Consider the following 17,687-nt stretch of genomic DNA (forward strand, 5'->3'; position numbering starts at 1 on the left):
CATGCAAAAGGCAACATTAAAAAAACATTGTCCAGTCAGCGCTTCTACTTATAAAAATAAAATCTACTTTATTACATACACAATAGTCAATATTATGCATTACTTGTCACTCATATATGCAAGTTGGGTAGGAATACCCAGGATGACAGACTCTTAACATTTCACACCTACCAAGCCCTAAACCCAAAGTACTCTCACTCTCATATACCAGACACAATATGACAGTGGGTAGTTATTCAAAGTCAGGCATACTTGCTTTGTCAGAGAGTCACCATCATAATAAAAGCAGAAATATATAATGATAAACCAATGCAAACGTTTAAAACAAGTAAGAATGTCACAATCTTTCAATGGCATACGTTATTACATGCAATAATAAACGGTCTCTGTACGCTAGTGCCATCAGCTAACTTCCCCAGGGATCTTGAACTCTAACAAAGCTTTCTTCTGGATCTTCAATTTGACCCCCTGGAAGACTTAGGGTGCCATTTCAGAAATTGATAAATAGGTGCCTGCAGCGCCCCCTGTCTTGTGGCAGGTCAGTGTACCGTTTAATCCCCAATACTGGGACTTATGGGGCATTCCTCTTACCTTAGCAGGGACTCTTGGGGTAATTTAGTGCCTCAAAACAATGTCTTTTAGGCGTAGCCTTGTGCAGTGGAACAAAGTGCCTTTTTTCTCTTTCTTCCTATTTTTGTCTTCTGCTCTTTTTTATTTTCTGCTTTCCATACTATTTCAGTCTTCTGCTGGTCAGTTGGGTGACCCACCCCAAATGAGCAACTGTTGTGGCCTTTGTTGGGGACAGTGGTGCTGCCCCACAGACTGCGGGGTCCCTGCCAGTTACCTGCATGCCACAGCCTTCCTAAAGCCAAACAAGAGCCAGGCTATTCTATGTTCTCCTTCTAGTTGTGCATGTGGGTAGGAATTTCCCTATTTTTTCCAATAATGTGCAATACAGTGAAGCATACACCCTTTTTGGTGAATCACTTTATAAGTCCTGAACAAGTCAGCACCAATCCATGAAGGGGCCCTTCTGCCACAAGCTATTTGTATGCATAAACCAGGCTGAGCTTGATGGTAGCCCCACTTGCTCACCACACACATGTGCACACACAGCTAACACAGAGCTTCTGACCCCCAGCTGCACAGCAGCAGCCCTTGTTTTAAAAGGTAGACCCTGGCAGTTAGCACTCAAATCCATTCCAAAGTACTTAATGTGAGTGAGAATCAAGTACTAAGCCTCACTCGTGGCAAAGATCCACCTCCTGGGCAGTCTAAAATGCAAAAGATTAAATGGGTCAGAACCAATTTTCCTACAGAACGCATTGTGTCAGAAAATTTGAACTAGGCAGTGCTTCTTTACTATGCACAGACATATATTCTAAAATGTGCTGCAGAGTGAAAGATGAAGAGTGTTTGGCCAATGACATTCAAGATTTTTGCACATTTCTGTGCACTTGTTTTATTTTGGCACCTGCTTCGACATTAACTATTAGACTGACTGGGTTGCATTACAGGACATAGTGGTGGCTCCTGCCTGGTGCTAGGAATGGCTTCTGGTAGACAGAAGATATCAACCAATTCCAAGCTATTGGTCTGATTCACAGAACTTACAACAAAATCCTAAACTTACTACTTTTGGTATTCTAAGAAGGCATGTAGTAGTCTTAAATTAGGATTTTGTTAAGTTTGTCTTCAGTTTAATTTAAGACAAAATCCTAATTTAAGATTAAATCCTAACTTAAAACAAAATCCTAACTTAAGACTAATGAATGCCTTCTGTGAATACCAAAAGTAGGAAGTTTAGGATTTTGCCATAAGTTAGTACTGTGAATCGGCCCCTGGCAGTGTGGATGAGTGGGATCTCATTAAGTGGAAATCTTTATTTTCCTGGGGGGATACTTTTCAAAATAAATTCAGTCCCTATCCACTTAAAAATTACACAACTACCAGGGAGCAGCATTCTTTTTTTGTAATTTTTTTTTATTTTATTGCAAGGAAAAACAGCATAAACAAATCACAAGTCTGAGATTACAAAATAATAACATTCATGCAGAAGAAAGTTTTTTTGTAATCAATTAAACATACCATACTGAAAAAAAAAAGTCCTTTGCCTAATCCACTCCGTAATTGGAGCCCAAATCTTTTCTCCCATAACCCTCCTCTTAATCCCTTTGGTTTTATATATCGCCAATTCCAGGTTATACATGGATAACAGTCTTTCACGCCAACAGAAAAAAAGAGGGTGGCTCCGGATTAATCCAGTCTTTAGTGATACATGCCCGTATTACAGCCATACAGATAAACAAAAAACATTTCGAAACCTTGGGCCTTGGCAAATCCATGATTCCAGAGCCACACCCTGTCAAAAGCAGCTCGCCAGTAATACTAATCGTGTGCCCCATAATCGTATCCAAAAAGCTTTTAATATGAGAAAAAAATTCAGAAAGTCTGGGGCATTAAAAAAAACATGTGGAGCGTATCCGAAGCAAATAAGCCACACCTGTTACACTTTATACCTAAGGTCAAACTCCATTTGGAAACCCTACTTTGAGTGTAGTACAAGTCATGTATGGCCATAAAGTGTTGTGATCGCATTCTCCCTGTTATAAGAACTCGGTTGGCCATCGTTATAGATTCTAAAATATTGACTTCAGCAATCCTAAGCTTGGATGCCCATTTATTTTCACAGTTTTCCAGATCATCCGGGAATACTTGAATCAAGCAAGAATAATAAAAACCAATTGGTGTCTTTTTCAGCATATATTCAATTAGGGGAATTTTAATCATTCGATAATCAGATATTGTTAAGGGTTGTAAAAAACTGCGTAGTTGGAGAAATTTAAAGAAATAATTTTTTGATAAACCAAAGTTGTTTTGTAAATCATTAAAAGAAACTAAATCTCCCTCTTTAAACAAACCCCATAAATAGTATATTCCTTTAGACTTCCACCTAATCGCAATTTGATCAAGAAAAATATATGGTAATAGGTCAGGTGCAGCAAAAGGAGTATCTATATTTAACTTAGAGATCCCCATATGGCGCCTGATCAATTTCCAAACTGTATATGCAGCCGTTAAGATCTTAAATTTGGTTTTCTTGAAGTAACTGGGCTCAATTATCTTCAACAAGCATCCCTTTACCTCTTCACCCATCGCCATTTCAAAGATAGATGGGGCGTTACACATTGGGATATGGGCCTTATCTACAACAACAAGTGGACTAATAAATTGTAAGACTGCAGAAACATAATAAAATTGAAAATGCAGGATACTCCACCTCCCCCTCTCTCTTTAGGGAGAATCATCTTTTTATGAGCTCTACGTTGTTGCTTGTAGCTCCACAGGAATCTTGAAGTTACCCTTTCTAGTTTTTTAAATAATAACAGCGGAAATTCAATAGGAATTGTGCGAAACATATATAAAAATTTAAGTAGTATCAACATCTTCAGGACATTGGCTCGACCATATAAAGATAAATGAAAATGATCTATTCTTTGTAATGTCGTACTTGTTTTTTCCAACATAGGATTGAAGTTTAGTTCTGGGGTTTCAGAAACAGGAAGTGTTATCTTAATTCCCAAGTATGTAACTTCGGGAACAGTTACTATAGTGTTAGGAGGATTACTACCTACATATAGAGTCTGAGTTTTAGATAAATTCAGCTTGTATCCTGAAAAGGATCCAAACTGTTTCGCTAAGCTGCTGATGACGGGAATTGCGGTATATATATCTGTTGTGACTATAACTATGTCATCAGCATAAGCTAATGCTCGGTAGTCTGTTTTGGCTAGATATTTGGTTTGATATTTACAGCCATATTCAAATGATTTACAAAGGGGTCTCCATAGAAAGCAAAAGAAAACAAAAGAGCAAGGGTGAACATGGACACCCTTGCCGAGTGCCACGCGTGATTGGAAATGAGGAGGATCACTGGCCGCCCAACCGTACAGAGGCAGTGAGAGAATGATACATCGCTCTCAAAGCAGTAAGAATACCTGGACCAAATCCCTTACTGGTCAGCGAATCCCACGTATATGCCCAGGAAACCCTGTCGAAAGCTTTCTCAGCATCCAACAGGGTTACCCCAAGGGCGGAGCCAGTTGCTTGAGCCCAATCCAAAATGTAATTAAACGACGTACATGATCCGCCGTATCTCTAGAGGGAATAAACCTGTGTTGGAATTTCGAGACCAGCAGTGAAATAATACCGGATAAGCGTAAGGCCAAGATCTTAGAATAAACCTTACTATCTGCGTTAATTAAAGATATAGGTCTAAAGGAAGATGGTAGCCGGGGCGATTTGTCTTTCTTCAAAAAAACAGTAATGATAGAAGACTGTCATGAAAGCGGTGCCTTTCCCTTTTGAGCTTCTAAAAAAACAGTAGTCATTTCTTTCTTAAGAGCACTACGAAAGGTTCTAAAAAATTCTAGAGGCATAGCGTCTGGTCCGACGGCTTTACCCAACGCTAATGACATTAACGATTGCTCTATTTCTTCCCAAGTAATTGGGGCATCTAGTTGTGCAGATTCCTCATGTGTCAAAATAGTATTGGGTAAAGTTTTGCTAAACTCGGCTAACTCTCCATCAATACCACCTATAATATCTTCTGTATATAAAGTTTGATAAAAATCACGGAAGACTCTCAAGATTTCCAAAGGGGTGTCATATAATTGACCTGAGTCATCCATGTACTCAGCTCAATGTCTGCAGTCTTTCGCCTTTCCCGTTGTTTATGAATTGAGTAACTAAGAGTTTCCCCCCTGACCCCAGGTTTAAAAGCATCCCAGACCATCTTGATTGATGCAGAGCCTTTATTTATTTAAAAAAACTCAGGGATCCACTTCTCCATAAATTCGATGTAAAGGAGATCAAGCAAAAGTTTGCGCTCAAACGTCCAAGGCTTCGGAAGTGTGCTAGAATTAATGTTTAGGTCGATAGTGATGGGGTTGTGGTCTGAGATTATCGTAGGTAGGATTCCAAACCTTATGTTCCTGTCAGAGTTTACTAATCCCGCTGTCCCAAAATAATAGTCAAGGCGATAGTGTCTCTGATGCGGGGCAGAATAGAAAGTACACCCTGGCGCGCCACCTCCCTTTACGCAGCCTATGTCCACAAGCCCAAAGTCATGAATAGTTCCTTTGATCGCCCTAAATACATTTTATTTCTTACCACTATACATATAATTATTAAAAAGATCTACTTGCCCATCCAAATGCAGATTAAGATCCCCACAAAGAAGTAGGGGAGACTGCCACAACGCTAATTCTATACTCAACTGGTTTAACATATCTGGATCATCTGAATTAGGGCCATAAATAGTACAAATGGATAATGTTATAGAACCAAGCCGTAATTCACTAATTACCCATCAGCCCAGAAGATCCTCTTTGACACGTGTCTTTATACCTCTCCCATACCTTATAGTATCGCAACTCCTCTTGTAGTTGTACCCTGTCTAGAGCAGCCAATCAATTCAAGACCTAAATCTCTAAACCAATTCCTATTCCTCCAGGCTATATGGGTTTCTTGAATACACAGGAGGTCGACTTTCATATTTTTTAGGATCTGAGCTACGAAAACCCTTTTCCGCTTATCATTTAAACCACAAACATTCCATGAGCATATTGTAAATCTACCCATTTTCAATGTAAGAAATAAAAAAGGAGATCTCCAAACAAATACTTGATTTAACTATGACAATCATTAAATGTCGTATTCCAGCAAAATTACAAAATTGAACTGCACAAATTATCCCTTTACTGTTTTTCCTTGTCCCATCCACCCTATCCCCCTCCCCTGAGAACCCACCCAACCCACCCACAAACCCACCCAACAGCCCACCCACAAGAGACAAAGGGACTGGAGAGTCCCCATAGGTGATGGAAAGAGAAGCTAGCCGCCCCCCTCGCCCAACATCCCTACCCCCCAAAAAAACAATCAAAGAGAAATACTCTTAAGAATACCTAGAAATGTAACAGAATGTAACACTTTGGATGCTAATGGTTTTCCCCTCCTGTGCTGATCCTTATCGAACCCCATTGTTCATGGCGAGCTCAGCTCGTCATAAGCACAGCTCATGAGGAGCTGAGCTCGTCATGAGCAGGGAAGGGGTTAAATATAGCAGCCTCATTTCTTTTACATACTATTATATACTAGACATTTGTTCATTTTCATAGATTTAAGTATAAGCACTTCAAAATATCAGCCTAATGAGGCTAAATAATTTTTAGCTGCTATCTCAGAAACAAAAAAAATGATGTTTTCTCTTTATAAAGAACTTTAAACTTGGAAGGATTTAGCAAAAAAGCTAGAGCTCCCTTAGCTTGAAACTGTGGTATCATGTGTCGTAAAGGCCAGTGCTGTTGAACCGTCGCCTGCCAGTAGTCAGGGCGAACAAAAAACTCAAAGCCCTTCCTCTTTCTCTTTCTGTCAGATCTGGCTAAATCATACAGAAGTTCTAGTAAGAGAAAATTATTTAAACAAATCAAAATCGCCCTAGGTTTCTCTTCACTAGGATTACTGTCAGTGCGTTTATGAAAAGGAAAACGATGGACTCTTTGTAGTTCTCGTTCCCAATCCCATTGGGTTAGATCAGGAAATGCCTCTAAAAATAACTCCTGCACAAACTTTCGAATATTGTTCCCCTCAGAACCTTCTTGAATACCTAAAACTTGGAGGTTATTTCTTCTTCCTCTGTTCTCCAAGTCAATTAATTTCCAATTAATGTCATCTCTAAGGGCAGTTAGTGCTGCCACCTCCGACTTTTGTTGCACTATTTCATCCTCGACTGTGGATATTCTAGTTTCTGCTTCGGCAACCCATGTAGCCAGTTCAGTTGTTGTCTTGGTATTCCGACGCACTGTGTTCTGAAGTTTGCAAATTGCCCCATGTACACGTAGAGCTTCTGCTCTTGTCTCCTCCCGATGTAATGTAATCGCTTGGAGAATGGTTGCAAGAGTGATTTCAGATTCATCTTCCAATACCAACTGACTTCCTTGATTCACTTGATGGACTTTAGTATCCTCCATGATTGCAGCGGTATTATCATGCAGCCCTGCAGGCTCTCTAAATGTTAAAGTTGCACCATCCTCTCCAACCAAAGCAGAATCAGAATGAAGGGGGGCCAATAAAGGGGACCCATCATTAGCAAATTGCTGAGTAGGAGGTGTTCGTGTCACCGGAAGGCAAGTTGACAGAGAGACCCTTCGAACCGTATTGACTCCCGCAGGGCTACCCCCTTCCTCCTCCAATGGAACAGAGCTAGTTAAGCTCCTATCATCAGCCCAGTCATTATCAATACTATCAGTGCCTGATAAGTTGGATAAATCAGACATTGAAAAGAGTTTACCTGCAGAGTCCCCAGAGTTTGGATCTGTAATGACTTGTCGAAAAATACCTGAATCAGATTCGTCAGTACCCAGTTGTGAAGATATCTCACCCTCCTTCCTGACTAGCGCAGCCTTCATTTCCTGTTGTACCATTGCACACTGTTGAGGTTGGGTAATTACAGCGGGGTACGTAGTTACAGCGGGGTGATTTACTGCTTCTACTGCAGGAGTTTTGTCCTTAAGCTGAATTCTCCTTTTAAACATACCCGGTATTTTAGGATTGATACCGTCTGTTTTATTAAAGTTGCTTGCTGAATTACCAAGATCCAAAGAAGAAGATCTACCTCTTTGAAGCGGATTGCTGGTTGCCGCTACTGGGGTATTAGCACTTACTTGGGACTCTCGAGTATCCAAATCCAAGTCTGCCCTATCAGCAGCTGCGGCAAGCACACCAGGAACTGATACTGGAGGTAGAGCTGATGTAGCTGCTGTTACCATCGCTGTTACCATGGCAGCCCGAGTACATGGGCCCTTCACTCTGCTGGTCAAGACAGACCCGGTGGCGCTCTTAGGCGGCATAGCTCGTAAAGCGGCAAAAAACAGAAACATGGTCCAGGCCTGGTTTTCTGCGAGCCCAGTAGCTGCTTGCCTTAATAACTGTCTGCAATCCACCCGAGTCAAAGCCAGCGGGAAAAGCTGTAAGAGCCGTGACCCACTACAGCGTCCCAAAAATTAAGGAAGGTCCGAAGAATGTAGAAAAGTGGATCGGAGCACCCAGCGCAGGTAAGTCTGTCGGGTCTGGTGCAGCCGCCGGCAGCGCAGAATGTCGTTCAGCATCCCTCGCTAAATCTCCAATAAACTCAAATTTAGTTCAATTTAGTTCAAAGTCCATTCAGAATCTGTTCTCTTCGATTTCTCCGTTTTCTCATGGGTCACAGCATCAGATAGCCAGTGGGGGGGGAGCGGACGAGGAGCAGTGGAGAGTCTGTCTTACTCGGGCAGAGAAGCGTCCTCCATCTTGCCTCTGTAGCATTCCTTTTTCTGATCTGATATTGAATGGGCCTATGGATCTCCTGAGGATCTAACAACAGGTAGGTTTAATTATCTTGGAGCCTCAAAAGCTGGAACCTAAGAACAGAGCAATGTTTTGCTGTAGGGCGAGATTGTTGTGGTAGGGGATCAACAAGAAAGAGAGATTGGTAAGGAAGGTGAGACACGAGGAATGGGCAGCTTTGAGGGAGAGTTAGAATGATACTTCAACTTCTTCAGGAATATGTGCTTGTGTTCCTCTCACAGAGTTTGCCACATGGCGAAAGCAGTAAAGAACAGCTCAGTATGAAAGGACAAAAAAACAAGTCTACTTTTGTATAAAAAAAAGTTAAGAATCATAGAAATCCCCTTTTACCATTACACTTTGATTCTTCTTTGGTCAGGGTGGTGCATACATTCAGAAGGTGTAGGTCAGTACATCTATCAGAACTTTTAAAACATTTCAGAATAGAACTGAGAGGGGTCAATTTTCTGGAGGATATCAGTTTTTTCTTCTGCATTTTATCTCCATGTGTTTTATGTTTTGTTTGACCAGTACTATTTTGGGCTTGCCAATTTTTGTCGCTGGCCTTAATTTCCCCTCCCCTGAGTTTGCTGAAATGTACATCTAGAGATCGTAAAGATAATTGAGAAAGTTATACAGAGGGGATCAGAATTTTCTGGGTTTAGAAAGTATGAAAAGAGGAATCTCCTTGCAGATCATTTAGTAGATAATAACAAAATGGAATGCAAGAAAGGTGTGTTTAGGAAAAGAAGAAAAAGAGGAAGAAGATGGCTGAGAGGAAATAGTATTCAAAGAGAGAAATTACATGTATAGAAGCAAGGTGCAGGAAAGAACTTGATCTCCACTTACGATGAGGCCCACTGGACTGTGATCTCAGAAATAGCCTGTGGAGATAGATAAGAGATTAAAATGGAAGAGCTTACAGTGTCAAAGGCTGTGGAAAGTTGAATGAAAAGAGAGCAATAATCTGTAGAGAGAGACTTAGGTGAGGAAATTAGTGGGTAAAAGCAAAGCAATTTCCATGAGGTTGGCAGAAAAGCAACCCAGACTGAAGTGGCTAATGGAGAGAATTATTTTTGAAGTAAATGTTGATTGAATACAATCAGTTCAAGTAGTTTAGAAAGAAAAGGAAGAAGGGAGTTAGAGTAGTTCTTTGAAGGAGAGGATGGGTCAAGATAGAACCGGTGCCATCCAAGGCCTTAGTATTTGTTGAGGAGCCGGTACCCGTTCCGACAGGAGCTGAAGCATCCTGTGGTGGCTCTAAGACTGCAGACCTCAACATTGGAATACGCTGAGGACACTGCAGAACATGGGCCATTATTGGGTCCAGTAAAGCATCAATGTCCCGTGGCACTACTGATGAAAGTGTTAGACAGAGGTCCAACATGCATTCTTGTCCACAGAAAAGGCATCGGAGGACAGGCAGAATACAGTCAATCCAGACTGGTCTGAAGGACAAGAACCAAGACTCGCTCAGTTCTCGAAGATGAGGCATGCCCAAATGGATTACCGTGGGATCTCAGTATTGGTGCTCCAAGAGCGTTTTTTCCTTCTCATTGGTGACTGCGACGTATATTGCTTATCAGAAAAATGACAATCAGGATACCTGCTATTCGGAAAAGGATCGGAGGAAGCCCTCCGAATATGCTTCCAAATACGGAGTTTATGAAGTTGGGAATTACTCTGAGGATTGTCTGAAAGATGCTTAACAGTCCTGAACCTATGGTCTTAAATAGCATCAAGTATCTCCCATTTGAAAGGAACCTGAACACTGGATTAATCACAGCAACTGGGGACCCTTTCAAGTGACAGGATAAGTTAGCAACTGAACCATTACTGTCCTGTGAGGCATCATATCCTGGCATATGAGAGATCCACTTAGGAATTCTCGCAGTTGGTACCGCTAAGGAACACTTCCATGTCCATTCCTGCATCAACATCTGTATGGTAATTCCAAAGATTCCTTAATGAATTCCCGACCCATTGCTTCATATCTGCCTGCCTGTTGTTCTAGGCAATACTGAAACTGGAAAGTTGTGACCGGTAATGGTGTATGGCCATGGATTTACCGTTCTGTTAATAGTGACTCTGCCACAGTAAAAGGTAATTTGTCCAGTTTTTCAATTCTTCAGCATTGTATATTTTGCTCCCCTTTGTGCCATTGTTATCTGCTTCTCAGTTAGATTGTATGCAGAAAATATGGACGTGCTGTTGATATATCACCAAGGCACATAACCACTGCGCAATGATTGTGCATCCAGTTTAATAGCATAATAACTGGGATTGTCCATGCTGTAGTATGGACAAGTCTTGTTCTAGTATATCTATAGCAGAATATACAATGTTGCCCAGTGAATAAATCCTGGATGTTAATGTAGTCATACTGTTGTCAACTACCGCTAAGGCCTTTTCTAAGGTTAATTTGATCTGTTTCACAAAGTCTCCCCGCATCTTCTTGTTGAGAGATTTTCAAGATTTCATTATAGACAGCGTAATAGAAACATTTCTGACGTGGCTTTTGTGAACCTAGTTAAAAATCCTTAGATGCACCTCATCTGAGAATGAGGATAAGTGCTGTTTCACGTGGGACAGTGTTGAAGCTTTTAGGCAATTGAGGCACAGTTCCCCAACTGTTGTTGTAATCCCTGCTTGTGCAGAACCTAGAAACTTGTGTGCAGCTAGTAATAAGCCTAATCTGCGATCCATGTTTGGTATTACTCTATACCCCTCTCCTAGAATCTAAACATATGGAATGTTGTTTGCATCTAACTTGTAGGAATACTTGAGTGGAAAACCTTTCAGTAAAGCTGGGCTGTTGTTGCTTGAAGCAATGACAGCTACCATTATCTGTCCGCCTATTCTTGTTTTTGAACGAGTGATTGCAGCTACAGCAGCTGTACTTACTGCCCCCTTTGTGGCTTCATTGGCCAATGAATTCCCATCAATGTGAACGCCATCACGTTGGTGACTCAGCGTGTGTATTAGGTGAGCTCTTGGAGGATCTGTTTCCAATTCAGCTATCTCTTCCCATAGCATTGTATGAATAATTGTGCCACTTTTTGAGTCTTGAAACCCATTTTGTCCCCTGTAGTGAAAATACTCATTGGATGACTGGACACAATAAAGAGAATCACACACAATCATTGTGGGGAATCCTCGATCCGTATTTATTAGTGGCAGTAATAGTGCTTTTAGTTCTGCCAACTGAGCCATGCAGTCTCCTAAAGAATGTGTCTTCATATCGCTGGGATAGAACTTGCGATCCTGCATATGACCTTTCACAATCACACAAGCTGCGCTGTATTACTGTTTACTTCCTATGACCCGCTGAGCTGATCCTTCACTGTAAATAATATATTCAGACTGACCTAGAGGCATTGTTTCATTTGGTATGGGATATTCTTGTTCATACTGCAGAAATGCTTGTGTCATATAAGGCTTTAGCTACAATAGGAACTGTTTGTCCTTCAAGCTTAATAAACCCTTCCCACTTTAGATGTCTCTGGGGAAATATGAGTAGGGGTCTCTGAGAATAGCTTTGACTGTTAAATAAGTACGAAACCAACGTTGGCGGTGCCATGTTGTGAAGTTTCTATAAACCTATATAGGATCTGCGTGTTTAGACACCATACACTGTAGCATTGGTGTCCAGACTGATTCTAGACACCCCCACCGGGTATGTTAGCCTGTATACCAGCTAGCTCACAGTACCACAAGAAACCCATCTTACCGAGGAGAGATTAGTTCTTGGCAACTATCAAACATGACAACCCTGATCCCTCAGGATTGTGGAAACAGTATTTTACTTTTTGCTCAGTCCCTCATGCTCATTTCATCTCAGAGAGATACACAGAAATTTTTCAATAAGCATTTATTGAACCAGCAAAATTCTATTTTAAAATAGGTGTGCTGAAACAACAAATAGACAATAACAGATATAAATGATCATAAGCACTAACAGAGTAAAAGGATGGTAGATTTCTACGTGCTAAAACAACGAATACAGACAAGAATATAAAATACATGACAGTAGAATACGTACTCCTGCGATGCAACCGTAAGTACATGTACCTAAGTGTACCAAGCATGAATGTGAGTTTAAAGCCAAGAATCCCTCTAGGATAAAGTCAACCCCATTACCTGAAGTGAGAGACTGTGGGACCCCATCTTGGTCTCAAGATGAACACCCCGCGAGGGATGTCAGATCACTGCACGCTGGAGTGTCTGCGTGCAGGAACCTCAGCATCTCGCGTCAGTGTGGTGGCATAGAAGTCCCTTTCTCCTCTGACTACCTTAACAAGATATGGTGTTTATATACCCAAAGTGGTACCCTCAGGGGTTCTTCCTTAGTGTGTCATATCATGACGGAAGGAAGGACCCTTGTACATAGTTATTATGCAGGAGATGGTAGTCCTTCTGAGTTTCCAAGAATCCTCATGCATAATGGATGAGGTTAGTTTGCAGGGAAAACCCTCCACCCTGTAAGCAGTACCGTAACTAGGTAAAAGCGCCGTCCAAAGAACCGTTATGTAGAGTAATGGTAGGTGAGAATATAGGTGAAAGGTTAAGTTGCTACCCGAGCCTTTATTGGGGTTCTTATATGAAAAATAACAAGAGAGCCTTTTTTTCAGAATGAAGAAGACAGAAGTATGTTTAACACAACTATGCAAGGTGCCAGAGGACAGGGAAACATTAAAGATTGTTTAAAGTGTTGGAAGTACAGCTGTGCAGCCATGGAGGAGAGTAAAGTTATAGTGGAGTGAAAAAGAAATAGTGAAGAAAGGTCACTAAGTGAGCATAACTTTTTTCACCCCAGCTTAGCTTTCCAAAGATGGTTTCAAGCAAACGAAAGGCAAATGTAAGCCAAGACTGGAAGTTTTAAATAGGAGTGCTACATGACAGGATATATGCTGAGAGTGCAGGTATTATACAGAGTTAGGATTGGGAGCAAGTGGGATGATAGAGGAGGTGAGTGAGGGGATGTTGAGAGAGTGTACATCCTGATGTGAAAAATGTTGAAGAAATAGTGTGGAGAAAAATGCCATTAGAATGGAAGGATGAAAAGTAACAAAATAGATGGCATGATGATCAAAGGCAAAATGTACTTGTCTGTTTGCCCTCCCGTATATTAAAAAGAAACTTTGTGAGCTAAAATACCTTATTTCACCATCAGAATGTTTTTGTCTGCTTTGTCCTATTGGATAGCAAAGATCTCATTAGGTACCAAAGGCTCACCAGTTCTAAAAGACGTTATCAGTTTTTGACACTGACAACCTTTTAAGTCCCAAATCTCTCCATTTACCTCCCGCATACAATATAAAGTGAGCTGGGGTGGCTTCACAGATTGGAACTTCTCTGCTTTGAGGTGCCTCTTTAGAGTGGAATTGATTGGGCTTAAGTGGATTAACACCGTTTAGTCCATTTACAATTTTTAGATTACACCATGTCAGGCAGATGCCAGACTCAGTTTTGATCTATTCATTTTTTAGCTATGAAGAAAGCAGTTGAATATTGAGTCCCATCCACAAAGTTTAACATCTTGCCATCAGGCCATTTGATGGGTGCATGTCCTCTTATTCTATAGAGGCACGAAGATCAATAGACACACTTCTAAAGGCAAAATCCCAAAGCAGCACATTTGAGCAAATACAAACAATGCTAGAGAGGGGAGTAACCATCCTGTTAAAGGTGTAAATGCTGCTGGGCAACAGATCAGTCACTTATGGGCCTTTAGCTACGTAATATATGGATATATGTGTATAGAGAATAAAGAGTGCTGTAATATTTATTACGCTCATATATTGACCTGTAGAGTACGGTGGAAATGTGTTCAGGATGTCAACAAAAAGACCATGAATAAGCAATGGTTTTCAGGTGACAGTCTGAAAAGCTGTCATACAAATTCACCATTTACACCCTTCTTCAGGCTACCTCTTGCTAGGATTGATCTGACTTGCCAAGCTAATAGAGTTCTTTCTATTGTAGCTGCTTCAACACCCTCCGCATCCTCTGCTCGACTTCAAATGGAAATCCCTGGAGTCAAGGTAGAAAGTCACCCACGCACTCATCACCAGCAGACTGGCCTATGGTAAAGCACTCTACACTGGCATCAACAAATCCCTACTCCTCAAACTCCAGACAATACAGACCACCGCCGCCAGACTTGTCCTCTGCATCCCCTAGCATGAACACATCAGCGAACACCTACGAAGACTCCACTGGCTCCCCATGGAGAAAAGATCACCTAGAAAATTCTCACTCATGCCTACAAATGCCTACACAACAACGGACCCAAATACCACAACGACAGAATCAACTTCCATGTACCCAAAAGAAACCTCCAATCCACCAACCTTGCACTGGCTGAAACCCCACGCATCCACTGAGTCAGAGCAGGCAGAAGATCCTTCTCTCACATTGCATCCAAGACCTGGAACGAGCTACCAGCAGACATCAGATGTGCCTCCTCCCTGAACACATTCAGGAAGACCCTCAAGACCTGGCTCTTCAGCTAAAAGATCTGCGCCACCCCCTCAGTGCCTTGAGACCCTCATTGGTGAGTGGCGTGCTTACAATTCCCTGATTGATTGATTGATTGATTGCATTGTTTTGTGGTTCATGCTGGGATCTCCCTCTGTTGTGCCAGAGTCTCAGTTGTTTTACAGCATAGGCTTTACAAATGGATCTATGGCACATTTCCCCAGAAAACCTGATTTGACATTTGCAGAGTGGTACTCCTCTTTCCTGAAAAAATAGCTAATTGTCCTCACAGGGGCAACTAAAGAGGTGAGCTAGATCGCAATTGGATTTATCACAGACAGCACAATCCAGGCTCTGCTCAGTTTAGAGTGCAATCGGATGAAGACTCATCACATGCTACAAAACGAATTGTACACCGATGCCTAGGTCCTCCATGAAGCATCGGTGATTGGGAAAATAAGGGCCTTGAGGAGATGCAGATTGCCAGGAAAGTGGTGCAGGTTTTCAAAGCACTCTACCATGCAGCACTTTTAACTGCAAAAATGACCAAGTGGGGCCGGAGATGCATGGGTAATAAGTAGTAATACATGAAATTCACCTAACTTTCTTTTGAGTAATTATGTGAAAATTCAACAAAATGAGGCAAAATTAAATGTAATTCTGCAATATAAAAATCTGAAATGTTGCAATATATTTTTCATGAAATACGTCCTTGCCTTAATATTTGATTGAAAGGTGAATTTTGCTCTAAAAACCAATAAGACAAAAACACAATTGCCTGAAGCAACAGCTGCTCGTAATCTTGTCATTTGCATTTTTCTTCCACTTAAAGTCTGCTGCAAACAGTGACATAGTTATGTGCTTTGGCATAATGGCATAACATCGAGAATTTTGTGTAACAAACAACACACATTTTCTAAACATTCTGAGAATTACGCGGAAGTAATTTACATTTTGCCTGGGCCTACTTAGAAGTGTGGGCCATTAGTGTTAAAACACCCCGGTATATCTTGATTAGTGTTGCTCCATACAAGCCTTCCACACTTCAAACTATACCCCCACAACATTTGGCTGCATAGGACCATTGAAGACATATGAAGAAAACCACCAACCAGAACGGGGTTAGAGTCTCTGGCGGACGAGGTACTCTACCACAAATGTAGTGTAATACATTGTTCTCCAAACTGATGTTCTACCCCCTTTGTTTAGAGTCGGACAGACCATCATGTTTCGATGACTCAGCCAGCAGAAACCTTACACTTTCAGCCTGATGGACTTGGGGCTGTCAATGTAAGTACATCAGAGTGTTCACCCTATTTAGAGCATGTGGTCTGATATACGTTTTTCTGTTTGGAATCACCAAATAAATACTGAACACAACAAGGAAAATTAACTTGAGAGAAAACTTCTCCTTTATTCAGAAACATTCTCCTGATTTGTCAGCTTGTTTTAGGAAACAAAGGGGCATATTACCAAGCAATAGCGATAATTATCGCTATTGCTTGGTTAGAGACAAAAATTTACCGCTGAGCTGCGGCGATTTTTACCGCAAATAAACCTTGGTATTACCAAGGTTTATCGCAAATGCGATAAAAATCGCCGCAAATGAATGAATATCGCTGAAAAGTCAGCGATATTCATGCATTACCGAGCTAATGCTCTTAGCCATGTTATCCACCTACCATTGGATAACTTGGCTAAGAACTGCTCAGGGCAGGTGTTAGCTTTTGGAGATATTCACGCTTAGCGCGAATATCTCCAAAAGTTGGTAATAGGAGATAGCGATGTTAGCGACTGTTTTCAGTTGCTAACATCTTGGCACGCCCACTTTGCATATCATTAGTGATAATTATCACTGACATGCAAAGTGGGGCCCAAGATGGTCCCTATCTCCTACTAGCTGTCGCTAACTGGTGTTAGCGACAGCTAGGTAATAGGGAGATAATTTTATCTCTGCTTTCTTGGCTTTTAAAGCCAAAAAAGCGGAGATAAACCTCCTTGATAATATGCCCCAAAGTTTACTGAGTGTCTGCATAAACTTGGCATCCCCTCACATTCTTTTAATACCTGATGAGGAACTGCCCTTGTGGCTACTCAGCTGAATGGAACGAAATCGCCACCAGACAGGCATAGATCTCCGAATATAGCAAATTACAAGCCACCTGCCATAACTCTAAATGAGGCCCACATTATTTTTTCACTACTGACATCATTTCCTTCAGAAATGAACAGTCAGAGCTTACTGTCTGACCTGTTAAGGGTTCATGACACATGGCTCACGGTTGATCCTGGCTTTACCTGCTCATGATGTAATGTACTGCCCTCCACAGGTGCAATGGGATAAGATGATGATGGATACAGTGACGAAAGGAGGTAATTGGAAGCTTACTGCCATTACGTTGCAGCAGCTACTGGTGAATTGTGTTCCTGCAAATATAAAGATTGGCCCTGGGACTACATTGCAGAGCAATGGTGGCCATTTTAGCATCAGTCAGCTTCACCGTAGCCATCTAACAATTATGAGTACTACCTGCAATCAGGGATGAATTAAGTGACAAACAGCTAGACATCATCCATTGTAGAGTGTTGTTTGTGTTGCTATTGCACACTTTGACACCACTAACCACTACACTGTTAGGGGAAAAGTCTCCCCCATAAAATATTTCAGGTCCAAGAGGAGGGGGGAAAGACAAAGACAAACTAATATAATACCTCTATTCCGACCTATTTACTTTTAGTACGACATGAACAGGTTCTAACAAGCCAGTACCCCACATTGATTCTACAGGCTTAACAAACTAACCAATTTTATTACTTTCTTT

The sequence above is a fragment of the Lissotriton vulgaris genome, chromosome 12 (assembly GCF_964263255.1).
Source record: "Lissotriton vulgaris chromosome 12, aLisVul1.2, whole genome shotgun sequence".
Taxonomy (NCBI): Eukaryota; Metazoa; Chordata; class Amphibia; order Caudata; family Salamandridae; genus Lissotriton; species Lissotriton vulgaris.